The following is a 19,483-nucleotide window of genomic DNA, read 5'->3' on the forward strand; positions in this document are numbered from 1 at the left end:
ACAAGGACGAGAAGATCTCCAAGGAGCCCAAGGGCTGCATCTTCCTCGACTCCTGTACCGGGGTGGTCCAGGTGTGTTCTATACACACACACACACACACACACACACACACACACACACACACACACACACACACACACACACACACACACACACACACACACACACACACACACACACACACACACACACACACACACACACACACACACAGTCTCATATGACTCAGTATCAGTGCAGAGTGAGGAGAGCGTGTTGCTTAGCTCCATTCTCAAGCTCTGTTTTTGATATTTTGGTTTTTACCTGATCATTGTTTCATTGGTGTATTCATCCCTCCCTCCCTCCCTCCCTCCCCTCCCTCCCTCCCTCCCTCCCTCCCTCCATTCATCCATCCATCCATCCATCCATCCATCCATCCATTCATCCACCTATCCTTCCATCCCTCCCTCCCTCCCACCAATCATCATTTGGCGCATATCACCTTCCGATTCCTCCTCCCTCTCCCCCTCCTCTCTCTCCCTCCTCTCCCTCCACTCCCTCTGTTCCCTCCCTATTCCCTCCTCTCCCTCCTCTCCCTCCTCCCGTCACCCTCCACTCCCTCCCTCCCTCCTCTTCTCCCTCCCACCTCCCTCCCACCCTCCTCTCCCCTCCCATCCTATCCCACCTCTCACACCCCTCCCTGCCTCCCCCTCTCCTCCCCCACCCTCCCACCCTCCACCCCTCCCTCCCTCCCTCCCTCCCTCCCACCCTCCCTCCCTCCCTCCCTCCCTCCCCTCCCTCCCACCCTCCTCTCCCCTCCCCTTCCATCCCCTCCTCTCCCTCCTCTCTCTCCTCCCATCTCCCACATCTCCTCCCTCTCCTCCCTATCCTCCCACCCTCCTCTCCCTCCTCTCTCCTCCCCTCTCCCTGCTCTCCCCCTCTCCTCCCCTCTCCCTCCTCTCCTCCCTCTCACCCTCCCCTCCCTCCCTCCCTCCCTCCCTCCCTCCCTCCCTCCCTCCCTCCCTCCCTCCCTCCCTCCCTCCCTCCCTCCCTCCATCCCTCCCTCCCTCCCTCCCTCCCTCCCTCCCTCCCTCCCTACCTCCTCTCCCCTCCCCTTCCATCCCCTCCTCTCCCTCCTCTCTCTCCTCCCATCTCCCTCCTCTCCTCCCTCTCCTCCCTCTCCTCCCTCCCTCCTCTCCCTCCTCTCTCCTCCCCTCTCCCTCCTCTCTCCCTCTCCTCTCCCTCCCTCCCTCCCTCCTCTCCCTCCCTCCTCCCTCCTCCCTCCCTCCTCCCTCCCTCCTCCCTCCCTCTCCTCTCCATCCTCCCTCCCTCCCTCCCTCCCTCCCTCCCTCCCTCCCTCCCTCCCTCCTCCCTCCCTCCCTCCCTCCCTCCCTCCCTCCCTCCCTCCCTCCCTCCCTCCTCCCTCCCTCTCCTCTCCCTCCCTCTCCTCTCCCTCCCTCCCTCTCTCCCTCCTCCCTCCTCTCTCTCCCACCCTCCTCCCTCCCTCCCTCCTCCCTCTCTCCCTCCCTCCCTCCCTCCCTCCTCCCTCTCTCCCTCCTCCCTCCTCTCTCTCCCTCCCTCCCTCCCTCCCTCCCTCCCTCTCTCCCTCCTCCCTCCTCTCTCTCCCTCCCTCTCCTCTCCCTCCTCTCCCTCCCTCCCTCTCTCCCTCCTCCCTCCTCTCTCTCCCTCCCTCCCTCTCTCCCTCCTCCCTCCTCTCTCTCCCACCCTCCTCCCTCCCTCCTCTCCCTCCCTCTCTCTCCCTCCTCCCTCCTCTCCCTCCCTCCTCTCTCCCTCCTCCCTCCTCTCTCTCCCTCCCTCCCTCCTCCTCTCCCTCCTCTCTCTCCCACCCTCCTCCCTCTCTCTCCCTCCCTCTCCTCTCCCTCCTCCCTCCTCTCCCTCCCTCCTCTCTCCCTCCTCCCTCCTCTCCCTCCCTCCCTCCTCTCTCCCTCCTCCCTCCTCTCTCTCCCTCCCTCCTCCCTCCCCTCTCTCCCTCCTCCCTCCTCTCTCTCCCTCCCTCCTCCCTCCCTCCTCTCCCTCCCTCCTCTCTCTCCCACCCTCCTCCTCCCTCCTCCCTCCCTCTCCTCTCCTCTCCTCTCCCTCCTCTCCCTCCCTCCTCTCTCCCTCCTCCCTCCCTCCTCTCCCTCCCTCTCTCTCTCCCTCCTCCCTCCTCTCCCTCTCTCCTCCTCCCTCCTCTCTCTCCCTCCCTCCTCCCTCCCTCCTCTCCCTCCCTCTCCCCTCCTACAGAACAACCGTTTGAGAAAGCACGCGTTCGAGCTGAAGATGCACGAGGTGACGTACTTTGTTCTGGCCGCGGAGAGCGAGCAGGACATGGAGGAGTGGATCAGCACCTTGACCCCGCATCCTGCAGATCAGCCCCCACGACGGGCCGGCTCCGGACCGCAAGAGCCTGGACCTCACCGACCACCGGACGGTGAGCCTGGACCTCTACTTTTATAAAAAAAATTATAAATGTTTTTATTTTATTTTATTTTATTTTCATACATAAAACAAGACATTACAATACAATAACATTGACAATAATAACATTGACAATAACATTAGCATTAACAAAAACAACAATGGCAATAAGACTAATGAAGACAAAATATAGACTCAAAAAGAAAAAGCATTAGCACAGACTTGACAAGAGACACAAACAAAAAGATGGCTCCAGTACCCGTTTTGTGATACATGTACCGTACTTTTCGGACTATAAGCCGCGGCTTTTTCCCCCATTTTTCGACCCTGCGGCTTATATAACGGTGCGGCTTATATGTGACTCGACGTGACCAAACCCGAAAATGTTAAAATCAAAATATAGCTTTTTTGACTGCATTGAAATGTTATTTATCTGTTCCCTTATTTGCTAAACTTAATACAACTTGTAAATGAGTTCATTCTTGTTATTTGTCCGACAGTATTGTGTCCCAATGGTAATTACATATGGTAATTAAACATTAAAACACCTGCGGCTTATAGTCCAGTGCGGCTTATATATGTACACATCATTCAATTTAGCTGCTGCGGCTTATAGTCAGGTGCGGCTTATAGTGCGAAAAGTACGGTAATTTTATAGGATTTTTTTATAGGATTCTATCACATTTTCATAACAATAGCGAATATAACTTACCCTGCGCCGTTTTCATTGAGGTGTCTTACAAATTAACAATGTTTTATTTGTCCTTTATATGCGGATAACATTCAAATCTTAAATTGTACCATTATGTTCCTGTTTAGACAACAAACATAATGCTAATGATGCACTTTTGTTAAGATAAATAGGTGACCATTATCTGAAAAAAAAAAAAAAAAAAAAAAAGTATCCAACCCTAACTAACCTTACTGTCATGCACTTGTCCTAATAAACTAACCTACACTGTAGCACGCAACACTTTGATGAACATTGTTACTCAGCTGATAGAGTTGTATCCTTCCTGATGGCTTGTCGTACAGAACTTGTAAGTCGCTTTGGACAAAAGCGTCAGCTAAATGACTAAATGTAAAATGTAAATGTAAATGTGACCATTCTCTATCACTGTACTCAGGTCCCATTAATAGTTTAACGCTGTTCAGATCGCGTTTTTATAACCCGGTGCTGACCAGTGACCTGTGACCTGTGCTAAAGGTCTTGGGAATTGTATTCATGTTGTAGTCATAACATTTTCACCTTTTAATTTTAAACCAATGCTGCCATCTACTGACAACAGAAAGTGTTGTGTATCGTCAACTTGAGAGGCTACCCGCTCTTCCGTAAACACCGTCGCCCAAAACACATTCTAGAGATTCCCACTTTTTACTGGTACATAGGTTCATATCTAATAGTCTTTAGATGACTAAATATAGATGAATACTCATGAAATTTGATATATATATTCTAAAATAAGTATAATTTCACTTCATCTACCTGAAATTCCCAATCGCTGACGGTAAAAAAAAAGCCTGGATGTCGCGCAAAATGGGGCGTGACCGAATTTGGTCCCAGACAATAAGAGTGACTGGGATTGGTCTACGTTCCGTTGTAGTAGGATTGGCTTACAGGGGGTCGGCTCCTGGCCAGTGTTAGGACCCATTGGACTCAGGTAGACTGCATGTGCCTGAGCGTTTCTTCCGACCACAAGCCTACGCCACCTGGAATGTCCTGTTTTTAAATTTTGTAAAAGTAGAATTATATGTTTGGTTGGACCTCCACTCACTAATCATGAAAGCCAGGCCCCATCATCATATAATAATAATAATAATAATAATAATAATAATAATAATAATAATAATAATAATAATAATAATAATAATAATAATAATAATAATAATAATAATAATAATAATAATAATAATAATAATAATAATAATAATAATAATAATAAACTTTATTTATATAGCACCTTGCATACAAGAATTGCAGCTCAAAGTGCTTCACAGCAGTAAAAAAAGACATAGGCATAAAATTATCACAAAATTGGCAGATCAAGAGCAATGCATAAAGTGCAGACATAAAATTAGGCATAAAATAAGCATAAAATGAGCATACAATAGACGGCAGCAAAATAGACAAAGTCGACACAAGGCACCATAGGACATTAAATCACATCGTTTTTCATGCGAGTCGCAGCAGGCTAACGTTATTTCCAGCAGCAAAAGCTCTCATTCTGAAAGTTACATCGTTGATGTTTGAAATGTCTGAGCCTTCATGTCGATGTATGGTTTTGTTTTTACTCAATAGCCAACGTGCTAGCTAGCTGGCTGCTGTCATTGCTAACGGCTAACGCTATTCGCACCAAGCTAGCATATTACAACAAAAAAAACGCACAGCACAAAATTGAGAGGAGATGACTTGAAAAGAGAGTAGAGAAGGGTAGAGAACCTGTCTGAATAGAACCCACTGGGGTTTACTACAATAGAGAATAGACCACAAACATGGAGTCATAATGACCTCATACTGAGCATGAGTGGGAAGCCATTCCTTCCCTCTCGTCTGCCCGCCCGCGGTGCCCTAAGAGAAGGCCTACTGGGGCGGTGGCCATGACATTACCAGCAGGAAATGAGAGCTGACACCAAAACCGAGGACTCCGCCTCAGTTGAGGAGCTTAATAATGCCTTGTTATTAAAGTCCCGTACATGGGAGTGGAACCCTTCCTCGTATAAACCTCACACGCTGACTCTGTGAGAGAGCATGGGAATACAGTATGTAAACTTCATAACATGGTACTGACACGCAGAGAGCATGAGAATACAGCCTGTAAACTTCATAACATGGTACTGACACATGCCCACAGAGAGCATGGGAATACAGCCTGTAAACGTCATAACATGGTACTGACACACAGAGAGCATGGGAATACAGCCTGTAAACTTCATAACATGGTACTGACACACAGAGAGCATGAGAATACAGCCTGTAAACGTCATAACATGGTACTGACACACAGAGAGCATGGGAATACAGCCTGTAAACGTCATAACATGGTACTGACACACAGCCACAGAGAGCATGGCAGAACCGCCCCCATAGTGGGAAGTGGTGGAGTGATGTAATAGCGGCAGCCATCGTGGCGCCGTGGTTCGCTAACGTGACTGTAAATCAGGTTGAAGTGTTAATGGTGACCTAATGAGCCATTACGCTCAGTGAGTTGGGCCTACCGGGGCCCAGCTCCAGACATCGATAAGTTATGCTTTCTCCTCCAGCAGCCAGTCTGTCGGCGTGTTGTTGTCCGAGAGGACGTGACCGATGGGCTCCTGTACGGCTGTCTGGGGTAGAGATGCGGTTTACAGACCGACTAGGATTACTATTACTTATGTATTTACAGCTTGACCTTTTGAGGAAGTGACCCCTGAGGATCATTGACCTATAAAGGACACAGAGTCCTCGATAGGAATTGACATGTTCACATTCTCCCTCCCGTAAACACTCGAATCATGTATGGTATTAGACCATACATTATATTGTTATATATGCTACAGTAGTTATCGGGCGACAGTGGCTCAGGAGGTAGAGCAGTGGTCTGGTAATCCGGAGGTTCCCGCGGTTCAATTCCCGCTCCTCCCGGGCAGCGTGTGTTGAAGTGTCCTTGAGCAAGACACTTAACCCCCTAACTGCTCCCGATGAGCAGGTTGGCACCTTGCGTGGTCGCCTCCGCCGTCGGTGTGTGAATGTGTGAGTGAACGGGTGAAATGTGAGGAACAAATTGTGAAGCGCTTTGGATAAAAGCTGCGATATAAATGCACCATTTACCATTTAATAGGAGTCCCTCCCTGGAGGCTTAAAGGTGGAATCTGTAATGTTGTCGAACAGCAACATCTAGGCCAGCGGTTCTCAAACTACGGGTCGCGACCCAAAGTGGGATCGTGGGTAGGTGACAGTGGGGCCATTGGCAAGAAATAAAAAATAAAAATAAAGAAAAACAATCAATATTTTCTTTATATATATTTTTTTTTTATGTCCTGGCAACATATTTTGGCTAAATATGCCTTGTTTTTTATAAATGTGTATTGATAACATAGTGCTGTAATAAAATTTTCTAATAAATATGCAGGATGCAAGTTCAACAACGTGTGCTTTTATTTTGATATTCCTTAATTCCACGTTGGAAATTACGCGATACATTAAGTGTGGGGTCGCTAAAAAAAATCCTAAATAAAAAGGGGGTCGTGGTATAAAAAAGTCTGAGAACCCCTGCTCTAGGCAAAAGATCCCCTCTCGGCACTGTGCTTTGTTTACATTTTTAGTTTTTGTGTGATGTGTGGATTGGATTTCAGTGGGTATGGGGGGGGGGGGGGGGGGGGTTCGCTGCTGGCCAGACCTCAGGCTCTGCCAAGTGAGGTCTGGAGAGATTCACAGTATAATAATAAACTCAAACCCACACGTCAGACCAAAACAAAACAAAAAGTAAACAAAGCAGTAGTAGTTTGAGAATCACTACCCTAGAGGTTGCTGTTTAACGCCATTACTGACTCATTACTGGGTGTGTCTTGGATGGGGATGTGGTAGGGACTGACTGTTCCGGGGGGGTTCACATGCCTTCGAGCGACATTGTACTATTGTACTTATTTTATACCTATTCTTAAAATCTGCACGTTTACATTGCACTACTTTTATTGTCTTTTATACCTATTCTTATGACATTTCAGACATAAGAATAGGTATAAAAGGCAATAAAAGTAGTGCAATGTAATGTAGATGCAATTTTATTATGTTTATTTGTATGTACATTTTTATACTAATTTCTGTGGTGCACTCTGGACTCAGAGTACTATGTAGATAGTTATTCATATTTATTATTGTTATATTGTAGAAATGTGTGCATTGAAATGTCTGTAAAGTCTCGACTACATTGAAAATGAGGGTGACCTCAATTGTAATTTCGAGAATAAATAAAAAATAAAGGTTGATGGCCTCTAACTGTGTGTGTTGGTTCTCTCCCCAGAGGTGTTCGACATGTCGCTGAGCGACAGCTGCTTGCATGAGAGCGAGGAGACGACAGAGAACGGCATCAACCCAGAGTTGGCCAAGGTGAGCGCCAGCCTCTCAGTACCGCTCTACTGCCACACTACAGAAGGGGTTAACCTTCTATAGTGTGGTAGTGAAAGGGTTAACCTTCTATAGTGTGGCAGTGAAAGGGTTAACCAGCTGTGTATTGTCGCAGTGAAAGGGTTAACCGTTTGGTAGTGCGGCAGTGAAAGGGTTAACACACACATGTGATCACATCTCAGTAGGGCTGACTCCTATTAGTCGATTAGTCGACTAATCGGTCTAAAGGAGCCGTAGTCGACTAACCAACCTCTTAGTCGAATAGTAGAAGCTAGAAGCGTGGCTAACGCTAATGGCATGCATACCAGAGGTTAACTGCCTACGAAAACAGGCACAGAGGCACTGAAAGAGGATTTCACCCGTCTAATGAACACACTAGACTAGACAAATATCAAGATGTATCCATCAGTGGACCAATTGCATGCTTTTGCAGAGGACAAGAAGCCTTCAGTCGACTCCTTCAGACATTAAGCACCCCCCACAGCCCAAATGGAATGATTATATATATTATATTATACTTTTATTTTTTATTACCAATAGTCGACTAACGGCACATTTTGGCCAATCATAGTCGACCATCCAAATCCTTAGTCGGGGACAGCCCTACATCTCATTATAGCTGCTGATTATAATTACGATAGGTGAGGAATAATAATCCTCTCTCTATCTCTAAATCTGTCTGTCTTGTTCTCTCTCTGTCTCTCTCTCTCTCTCTCTCTCTCTCTCTCTCTCTCTCTCTCTCTCTCTCTCTCTCTCTCTCTCTCTCTCTCTCTCTCTCTCTCTCTCTCTATCTCTCTCTCTATCTCTCTCTCTCCTGTTACAGTATATCTCAGAGACAGAGGAAGGCGTCCGCGCTGCCAGGAGAGAAGATAGGCTGAACCTGTTCTCCCTCGACCCTGACACTCCTGTATGTACTATACACTCTGCTTGTGTGTGTGTGTGTGTGTGTCTCTGTGTGCTTGTTTGTGTGTGTGTCTGTGTGTGCTTGTTTGTGTGTGCGTGTGTCTGTTCAAGTTTCTTTATTAGTTGTCATACAAAAATACAGAACACTTTTATATGAAATGCTTCTTTCTGTTTTGCTCCTGAGAGTGTGGTAGATAAAAATAGATAAGTATAAAATAAGTATAAAATAGAAGTCAAAAGTACGTAAACAAAAGTGTTTGATATACATATATACAATGCAGAGTAGAAAAGTAACTGAGTTACAATACAATATACTGTACAATGCAGAAATGGGATGAGGTACAATTTAGGGTAAGGTGTAATGAGGTATGAGTTGTAGTGCAAATCTCTTTACCAATAAATATAAAGTGTGTTAAAGTGTTAAAGAGGGTAAAGTCGATGCTACAGTGAGTTGTTTGTTTAAAGTGAGTGTGTACGTGTGGATGTGTGTGCTGTGAGTGTATTTGATGGTTTGTTACATAGTGTTATTGTTCGTTGAGCATCCTGATGGCCTGGGGATAGAAGCTTCTTCTGAGTCTCTCTGTGCTTGCCATGATACTCCGGTATCGCTTGCCTGACCGCAGCAGTTCAAAGAGGCAGTTGTTTGGGTGGCTGGAGTCTTTTATTATTCTCTTAGCCTTACCCATGTAACGCTTGTTGTAAATGTCTTGGAGAGTGGGAAGTGCTTGTTTGTGTGTGTCTGTGTGTGCGTGCTTGTTTGTGTGTGTCTGTGTGTGTGTGTGTGCTTGTTTGTGTGTGTCTATGTGTGCTTGTTTGAGCGTGTGTCTCTGTGTGCTTGTTTGTGTGTGTGTTCAAGTTCAAGTTTCAAGTTAGTTTATTAATTATCACAATAAATACACATACTTTACGGTGAAATGCTTGGTTCTGTATGAGCCCCTGAGAGTGTGCTTCATACAGTAAAAAAAAAGAAAAGTAAGTAAAACGTAAGTACAGTACTTACGTTTTACTTACTTTCTTACTTACTTTTTTATTTTTTACTGTATGAAGCACACTCTCAGGGGCTCATACAGAACCAAGCATTTCACCGTAAAGTACGTGTATTTATTGTGATAATTAACGTGCTTGTTTGTGTGTGTGTGTGTGTCAATGTGTGCTTGTTTGTGTGTGTCTCTGTGTGTGCTTGTTTTTCTGTGTGTCTATGTGTGCTTGTTTGTGTGTCTATGTGTGCTTGTTTGTGTGTCTATGTGTGCTTGTTTGTGTGTCTATGTGTGCTTGTTTGTGTGTCTATGTGTGCTTGTTTGTGTGTCTATGTGTGCTTGTTTGTGTGTCTATGTGTGCTTGTTTGTGTGTCTATGTGTGCTTGTTTGTGTGTCTATGTGTGCTTGTTTGTGTGTCTATGTGTGCTTGTTTGTGTGTCTATGTGTGCTTGTTTGTGTGTCTATGTGTGCTTGTTTGTGTGTCTATGTGTGCTTGTTTATGTGTCTATGTGTGCTTGTTTGTGTGTCTATGTGTGCTTGTTTGTGTTTGTGTGTGTCTCTGCAGTAGTTTAGTCAGTCATCACACAATACAATATACACAATCATTTAACAATATTTGATTCAGGCAGTAACCACGTGCGCTCTCCCTCTAACCACATGCGCTGCTCTCCTCCCCAGGTCCTCAGGAGCCAGCGGACGGAGTACACCCCGGGCGAGAGCCACTCGGTGAAGCCATTTGAGGAGAGGCTGGGCAGGAGACTGATGGTGACCTGCGGGGCGCTGGACCTCACGCTGCAGGGCTGTGTGAGCGAGACGGAGGCCGGACCCGTCACCAACGTGAGTACGACCTGTGGGGGGCGCTGGACCTCACGCTGCAGGGCTGTGTGAGCGAGACGGAGGCCGGACCCGTCACCAACGTGAGTACGACCTGCGGGGGGCGCTGGACCTCACGCTGCAGGGCTGTGTGAGCGAGACGGAGGCCGGACCCGTCACCAACGTGAGTACGACCTGCGGGGGGCGCTGGACCTCACGCTGCAGGGCTGTGTGAGCGAGACGGAGGCCGGACCCGTCACCAACGTGAGTACGACCTGCGGGGGCCGCTGGACCTCACGCTGCAGGGCTGTGTGAGCGAGACGGAGGCTGGACCCGTCACCAACGTGAGTACGACCTGTGGGGGGCGCTGGACCTCACGCTGCAGGGCTGTGTGAGCGACACGGAGGCCGGACCCGTCACCAACGTGAGTACGACCTGCGGGGGGCGCTGGACCTCACGCTGCAGGGCTGTGTGAGCGAGACGGAGGCCGGACCCGTCACCAACGTGAGTACGACCTGCGGGGGGCTGGACCTCACGCTGCAGGGCTGTGTGAGCGAGACGGAGGCCGGACCCGTCACCAACGTGAGTACGACCTGCGGGGGGCTGGACCTCACGCTGCAGGGCTGTGTGAGCGAGACGGAGGCTGGACCCGTCACCAACGTGAGGACGGCACGGCCGGCACCGCGCTCACACTCTCACACCCAGGCGTCCGGCTTCATTTCTGCAGAGCCAGACTTTCTCTTCCTGCTGTGAATCATAAATCACGTCTCAGCAGCGTATTGTTCTGACACTGCGCGGCAAATAAGATCATTTCCTATAATCCTTGGTTAGAACTGTATATGTTTTGTTCAGTTCAGTTTCAGTTTCAGTTTGTTTATTAATTGTCATAGTAAAATACAAAATACAGAATACTTTATCACGAAATGCTTTTTTCTGTATGAGCCCCTGGGAGTGTGCTTCATACAGAAATAGATCAAAAGTATATGAAAAGTATGTCAAATAAAGTGTTCAGTCAATATTAGGGATGTCCGATATTATCGGCCGATATCGGCATTAAAATGTGATATCGGAAAATATCGGTATACATTTTCAAATTTTTTTATTTTATTTTTTTTTACATTTCTATAACCTTTATTTACCCAGGCAAGCAAGTAAGAACAAATTCTGATTGTATTTATTGTCAAAAGTATGCATAATGTTGTGTTATTTCCACAACAAGAGATATGTAATGTTAATTACCTGAAATTATTCGGTTGATATCGGTATAGAAAATTAAGAGTTGGACAATATCGGTATATCGGTATCGGTAAAAAAGCCAATCACGAGCATCCCTAGTCAATATACATATTATACAATATACAATACAGAGTAAAAAGAGTAACAGTGAGGTACAGTACAATGCAGACATGGGATGAGGTACACACTTAGGGTAAGGTGCAATGAGGTATGAATTGTAGTGCAAATATCTTTACTACTAAATATAAAGTGTGTTAAAGTGTCTAAAGTATTGATCTGACACTGCACAGCAAATACGATAATTCGGTAACACTTTATAATAACACTCAGTTATAATACCTTTATAAGGTATTTGTGGACAATGAACAAATCATGAACAACCCATTTATATACATTCGTAGATTATTATTAAATCATTTATAACTATATTTGTATAACATTTACAAATGTTTATACATTATACATATACATTATTTATAACTCATTATCAACATTGTTTGTACTTGATTTGTTCATCATTAAATAATGTTGTTTAATGTGTAGTAAGTAACATATCTCTTGTCGTGGAATTAACACGACATTATGCATACTTTTCACAATAAATAAAATAAGAATTTGTTCTTACTTGCTTGCCTGGGCAAATAAAGATTAAATAAATGTAAAAAAAAATAAAAAATAAAAAATATATATATATATTAGCGATACCGATACTTTCCGATAGTAAACCCCTTCTGCCCCCTTAGCGACTATTTTGTGTTTTTTGCCTATATTTATTTGTGTTTCTGTGTACAACGATGGCTGTGTTTATTTATTATGTCATGAAATTGGGTCAGTTTGCTCATTGTCTATACATATCAAACATGTAAAACGATCATCATTAGAATACCCATAAAAAAGAAGTTATAGAGCTTAGCTTGGGGTGTAACCTAGTGTTTTCTTTCTTCTCATTGACTCCCATGTTAAAACGCTGATTTTTTATCTGCACTCATTCATTCAATTGCCGCTGTAATTATCAAATAAACGCTATTTTCATACCACCAGGATCCAGTTGATCTGCCAGTAAGTCCGTTACCGGATTATGACACACGGTGGCGCAGTTGCACTATGGCTGGTGTAGCCAGCCAAAGCACCGTGGCATTAGACTTCCTAGACCCCTCGGCACAGCTCTCAGCCCTGTGCTGGGGTGGAGCCTCCCTCGAGCGGCTCCGCTCTGACGAGCAGAGTGCAGAAGTGCGGAAGTCGGCTGGTTCTTCCACAATCAGCGATGTGCTTTTCAGAATGTATCAGGGGATACATTTACTGTATCCCCGCGAGTATAATAAGCAAAAAGCAGTGCTTACTAACGTTATTAGTTACGCTATTTCTGACCGAATTAGTCATTCATTTGTAAATATGAAGACATATTCTTTTTCACACGGACTCGGTGCAGGTTTTTCACGCTGCACTATGAGATTGAAAACGTATATAAATATGAAATAAATGCAGATTTCTGCGTTTTTTTTGTCATAAAACGGGATTTAATATCAAACAAACGGGAATATAAGTGGTTAATATTTGGAAATAGTTGTAATCTTTTACAGATATATTGAGGTTAGGCTGTTAGTGCACTTCCTATTATTTTTTTTAAATATAAAAAATGTACAATTATATGGCCTTGAACTTGATGCAAACATTTCCTGCTTACGATTACAACTCTGCAAAATCGTTAGGGGGGCATAAGCCAATATCGGACATCCCTAATTATGAATGTATGAGTGCACAGCAGCCTCCAGATGCACACTGTACGTCAAGCACAAATCTGAATCATCTCGCCACAACGACCCCACGCTGCTCCTCCTCTCCTCTCCGTCCAGATCGAGCCGTTCTTCGTGACGGTGGCCTTGCTGGACGTGCGGGAGGGCAGGAAGGTGTCGGCCGACCTCCACGTGGACCTGAACCACCAGGCGGTGCGTCAGATGCTGGGGGGCTGCTGCAGTAACGGGACGGGCGCGGCGGCCCCCCAGGAGAACGGCCTGAGCTCCCCCCCCCACGTGGCGGCGGCGGAGAGGAGGCCAGGAGACTGCCACCTGGACCCGGAGCTGGAGCGCTGGCTGTGCTTCCCCCAGCAGGTACGGGACGGAGAGCCGGAGGTGCAGATGAGGGTCTGTATCAGTTCGTATTATACATTTACAACCAATCAAATCAAATCAAATGTTATTTGTATAAAAATGAATCGCGGGAGTTTTTTTAATACCATACGAATTTCTGGGGAAATACTACTTCTGGACTCCTAACTAGTAACACGTTTTTCTACAACTCAAGTTCAGACCTATGTTGCTCTATTTCATTAGCACTAAAAGTGACCTTTCTTTATTGTAACATAAACTTCAGAATGTTATCTTTCAAAAGAGACCAGGCTTATGCATGTGCTATAAGTATAAAGTATAGTATTTTAGTTTGCAAAAAAGGTATGCAGTCCTCAAAAAGTAAAACAAAAATGGCCACATAAGGTACCCTAACTGGCATGATATATGTCTTACGTACTTGGTGGTCCGTGCGATTTAGGTGGTAAGCGTCTTCTTTAGATATTAATATAGAGTATGGGCGGCTAAGTGGCGCTCGCCACTGACGCAGGAGATGCTGGGTTCGAGCCCAGCTCTCTGCGTTGCTTCCGGCTTGGCTGGTCGTTCATACTAATACAATTGGCAGTATTAGGGGCCGGGGGTGGGAAAGCCGGTGGGTGGGGATCGGACGTTGTGGACAGCGACTCCTACAGGTCGGTTGGTGCGCCTGTACAGTAGAATTAGGAAGCAACAGGGGGGCAGCGCGAGCCTCCCACGCGTTACTCCTCGCCGCTGAGAGATCGCGCTGTTCAGGTGAAAAGATGCGACGGCTGCCTCCTTGTGTACCGGAGGGGAGGCATGGTCTAACAACGTTCGAGACAGGGGAGGGTAGAATTGGATAATACGAAAATTGGGATGGGAGAAAAATAGAAAATGGGGAGTAAAAGTAGATACAAAAAATATATATATTATAGAGTATTCTATATTTGGTTTAGTTTATTCAGTTTTTCTCAAAACGTGAAAATAAGCCATTATTTTAAGAAGATTTGTCGATTTTCATACAGGAGTATACAGTACATATCCATAAAATGTTTTTGAATGTATTTGACCTTTTTGACCAAAATAACAAAAACAAAAGGAAGCTATTGATTATCTATTTGATGTATGATATAGTGTGACGAGCCTGGTGTTGTTCAAGCTCGACACGGACCAAAACAAACTATTTCAATGTCCACACAAGCACAATTTCAATAGATAAATGATATTTATTGTTTAACAGCACAAGTCCAATGGGAAATAGGCTAATCCAAAAACAGTCCAGGGTCAAAACACGTATCGGGCTCTCGTACAAAAGAAGGGATTGTTCAATACTCAGAGTTGTCTTCCGGTCCAGGGTCAGTACACAAGGGGGTTTCTCAGCCAGTCCAGGGTCCAGTACACAATGAACACCTTCTCGCCTTCACCTCTCCTCCCCACTACCTCTCACCTCACAACACTCTGTCAAACAACAATCTCTCTCTCCGTACTTCGCTCCTACCGCACCTCCTCTCAACTCAACTCTATCTGTCCTAGTGTTTTATGTTATGTGTGTCTGGTGTGTGTGCGTGTGGGATGTGGGCGATCTAATGGTGCACAGGTGTGTTATATCAGTCCTAATCAGCTGCCTAATTGCTTCCACTCCTCCCGTGGCGGTAGTATCTCCCATCCTTCACGTAACCATGGGACGGGGGTTGATATCTGCCACAAAACCTCTGGCGGGACAAAACCTCATAACTCCAAAAACCCAACTTTTCAGCAGATGAAAAAAACGAACACAGATTTGAGGGTGAATAGAGTTAGGAGGTTTAGACAGATGATCGGTTTAATGCTTTCCCATTGTTTAAACTTTGTAAAACCCACACACACATATGGAGGATGATCTACGGAGTTGATTTATATTAAAAAAAATATATAAAAAAAATGGAGTTATGAGGTTTTGTCCCGCCAGCAGCTTATTATATATATATATATGTTTATACCGGTACGTATGAATACACTGTGAAACTCCATCGCTGTCCCCGCAGGCCATCTTCTCGGTGACCAACCCCCACTCCGACATCGTGATGGTGGCCCGGGTGGAGAAGGTCCTCACAGGGAACATCACGTGCGGGGCGGAGCCCTACATCAAGAACACGGACTCCAGCAAGGTGAGGCACCCAACCTGAGCCGAGCTGTCAGCCCCCAACCTGAGCCTAGCTGTCAGCCCCCAACCTGAGCTACCTGTCAGCCCCCAACCTGAGCCTAGCTGTACCTGTCAGCCCCCAACCTGAGCTACCTGTCAGCCCCCAACCTGAGCCTAGCTGTCAGCCCCCAACCTGAGCCTAGCTATCAGCCCCCAACCTGAGCCTAGCTGTCAGCCCCCAACCTGAGCCTAGCTATCAGCCCCCAACCTGAGCCTAGCTGTCAGCCCCCAACCTGAGCCTAGCTATCAGCCCCCAACCTGAGCCTAGCTGTCAGCCCCCAACCTGAGCTACCTGTACCTGTCAGCCCCCAACCTGAGCTACCTGTCAGCCCCCAACCTGAGCCTAGCTGTACCTGTCAGCCCCCAACCTGAGCTACCTGTCAGCCCCCAACCTGAGCTACCTGTCAGCCCCCAACCTGAGCCTAGCTGTCAGCCCCCAACCTGAGCCTAGCTGTCAGCCCCCAACCTGAGCTACCTGTCAGCCCCCAACCTGAGCTAGCTGTCAGCCCCCAACCTGAGCCTAGCTGTCAGCCCCCAACCTGAGCTACCTGTACCTGTCAGCCCCCAACCTGAGCTACCTGTCAGCCCCCAACCTGAGCTACCTGTCAGCCCCCAACCTGAGCTACCTGTCAGCCCCCAACCTGAGCCTAGCTGTCAGCCCCCAACCTGAGCTACCTGTCAGCCCCCAACCTGAGCTACCTGTCAGCCCCCAACCTGAGCTACCTGTCAGCCCCCAACCTGAGCCTAGCTGTCAGCCCCCAACCTGAGCCTACCTGTCAGCCCCCAACCTGAGCCTAGCTGTCAGCCCCCAACCTGAGCCTACTGTAGCTGTCAGCCCCCAACCTGAGCCTACTGTAGCTGTCAGCCCCCAACCTGAGCTACCTGTCAGCCCCCAACCTGAGCTACCTGTACCTGTCAGCCCCCAACCTGAGCAACCTGTACCTGTCAGCCCCCAACCTGAGCTACCTGTCAGCCCCCAACCTGAGCTACCTGTCAGCCCCCAACCTGAGCTACCTGTACCTGTCAGCCCCCAACCTGAGCTACCTGTCAGCCCCCAACCTGAGCTACCTGTCAGCCCCCAACCTGAGCTACCTGTCAGCCCCCAACCTGAGCTACCTGTACCTGTCAGCCCCCAACCTGAGCTACCTGTACCTGTCAGCCCCCAACCTGAGCTACCTGTCAGCCCCCAACCTGAGCTACCTGTCAGCCCCCAAGCTGAGCTACCTGTACCTGTCAGCCCCCAACCTGAGCTACCTGTCAGCCCCCAACCTGAGCTACCTGTCAGCCCCCAACCTGAGCTACCTGTCAGCCCCCAACCTGAGCCTAGCTGTACCTGTCGCTTTGCCATCCTAGTGTATACGATTAGATTAGATTAGATTAGATTAGATTATATTATATTAGATTAGATTAGATTAGATTAGATTAGATTAGATTAGATTAGATTAGATTAGATTAGATTAGATTCGATTCGATTCGATTCGATGAGATTCAAATTGTATTGTCATCATACAGCACAGGTACAGGGTACAGTACAATGAAAAGAGGGTTGACATCCAACCAGAGTGGAAATGTAGCATTAAAGTGCAACAGCAATATACAACGTACACGTGATTAAACTGGGGACACCATATACAAATCAGTACTACTGAGTGTGGTGCTAATCAGATGTATATACAGAGTTGTAGTATAACATGTACAGTGATACAGGTATAAAATATACAAATCAGTACTACTGAGTGTGGTGCTAATCAGATGTATGTACAGAGTTGTAGTATAATATGTACAGTGATACAGGTATAACATATACAAATCAGTACTACTGAGTGTGGTGCTAATCAGATGTATGTACAGAGTTGTACTATAATATGTACACAGTGATACAGGTATAAAATATACAAATCAGTACTACTGAGTGTGGTGCTAATCAGATGTATGTACAGAGTTGTAGTATAATATGTACAGTGATACAGGTATAAGGACAGGATGGTAGTAGACTAGTCATACTGGTCAGCAGTGTAACTACAGATATGGTATCTACAGATATGTAAAAGGACTATGTGCAGGTAAGTACAGGCAGGTACTGAGAATAAATATATATACTGTATGGTATATATACAGCATTATTGTACATGCTGGATATGTGATATAGATATAGTATAGGTATAGGCCACATACACTGTAATATTCATACTATTCGTTCTGCAGTACAATGCAACACCGTTTCCTATTGGTTTTAAGCATCTTAGCATTTTGTTCCCAACAACAGTGAACCATTTAATATCATATTGCCATATGGAACATGCGCTGCAGTGAAAATGCCCACGGGAGCTATTATGGAATAAAAACAAAACATGGTGTTTATTACTGCATGAGAAATGGCCCGAGCCGTTTCAAACAGCTGCATGCAGCATGTGACCTTTCTGCGGGGGTTTCCTGTAAAGAGCCCCATCGGCCTCTCCGTCACGCGGCCAACCATCGGATGGGTTTGGAAATTAAGTCGTTTTCCCCCGATTCAGATTGAATGAATGAATGAATGAATGAATGAATGAATGAATGAATGAATGAATGAATGAATGAATGAATGAATGAATGAATGAATGAATGAATGAATGAAAACGTTATTTAACAGATTGCAGAATGGGTACAATACAGTACGGCTCAATACACACAATTGTTAAGGGGATGCAGACCAGAGAAAGACGTTTGTCTTGTTTACATCAGGGTCACCCATTTTCAATTCATATTGACATTTATGGCATAGGGACATACAGGTATTTAGTACTGTTACATTTGTGACATGTACGATATTCAAATATACAGTACTGTTACCCATAGATCCTGACAGAGTATATACTAGGCACGGTGGTGTAGTGGTTAACACTGTCGCCTCACAGCAAGAAGGTCCAGGGTTCGATTCCCGCTTGGGGACCAGGTTTCCATGATGCCAGGTACCCAGGTGGGGTATCTCCCAGGCCTTTCTGTGTGGAGTTTGCATGTTCTCCCCGTGCTCGCAAGGGTTTCCCCCCCGATAAGATAAACCCAATGGAAAAACATGCACAACAACAGATCGCTAACGCTGTGGCGTCCTTGACGAAGACGGACAGGAGCACTTGGATTGGTCCCCTGGCGCGGCTCACGTTGACGCCTGTCTGCTCCCGGCTGCCCTTGGGGGGGAAGGACGACGGGATGGGTTAATCGCAGAGACGAATCGCATCGGCGATTCTAAAGAGACATTGCATGCGTGTGTGTGTTCCGGTGTGTGTGCTAAAAATGAACCGCTGTGTGTACCGCTAAAACATTGAGTGTCGTTGCATGCCGAATAAAGACCTCTGCAACAGGTCCTGAATTAAAAAAATTACTATATGATGGGGAGGGGACTGTACATTAGGAGGGGGGGGGGTGGGTGGGTGGGAGAGAATATATACATATATATACTCTCTCTCTCTCTCTCTCTCTCTCTCTCTCTCTCTCTCTCTCTCTCTATCTCCCCCTCTCTCTCTCTCTTTCTCTACAGACGGTTCAGAAGATGTTGAAATCCAACAAGCAGTTCTGTAGTAAACTGGGGAAGTACCGTATGCCTTTCGCCTGGTCCATCAGGTGAGCTACACTGATCAATTCACTGATCAATACACTGATCAATTAACTCCTAGGCGCGGCTGGGTAGCGTAGAGGTAATAATAAGAATAGCTTTATTTATATAGCACCTTTCATACATGGATAACAGACATAAGAATAGGTATAAAAGACAATAAAATGTGTGCAATGTAGAACGTACAGACATGACAATAGG

General features: G+C 46.2%; 1 pseudogene across 1 annotated transcript in view; it reads left to right on the top strand.

Moving 5' to 3' along the window:
* The window catches only part of LOC311248022 (dedicator of cytokinesis protein 10-like), a 51,300-nt pseudogene that overhangs the window by 7,490 nt on the left and 24,327 nt on the right, over positions 1 to 19,483 (top strand). Inside the window, exons 2-9 of the transcript XR_014621032.1 lie at positions 6 to 71; positions 2,224 to 2,410; positions 7,400 to 7,483; positions 8,325 to 8,408; positions 10,060 to 10,218; positions 13,284 to 13,538; positions 15,536 to 15,658; positions 19,208 to 19,290. The product of XR_014621032.1 is annotated as a dedicator of cytokinesis protein 10-like (transcript). The remainder of the gene's footprint in view (positions 1 to 5; positions 72 to 2,223; positions 2,411 to 7,399; positions 7,484 to 8,324; positions 8,409 to 10,059; positions 10,219 to 13,283; positions 13,539 to 15,535; positions 15,659 to 19,207; positions 19,291 to 19,483) is intronic.

The sequence above is a fragment of the Notolepis coatsorum genome (assembly GCF_963971535.1).
Source record: "Notolepis coatsorum genome assembly, contig: SCAFFOLD_657, whole genome shotgun sequence".
NCBI classification, from domain to species: domain Eukaryota; kingdom Metazoa; phylum Chordata; class Actinopteri; order Aulopiformes; family Paralepididae; genus Notolepis; species Notolepis coatsorum.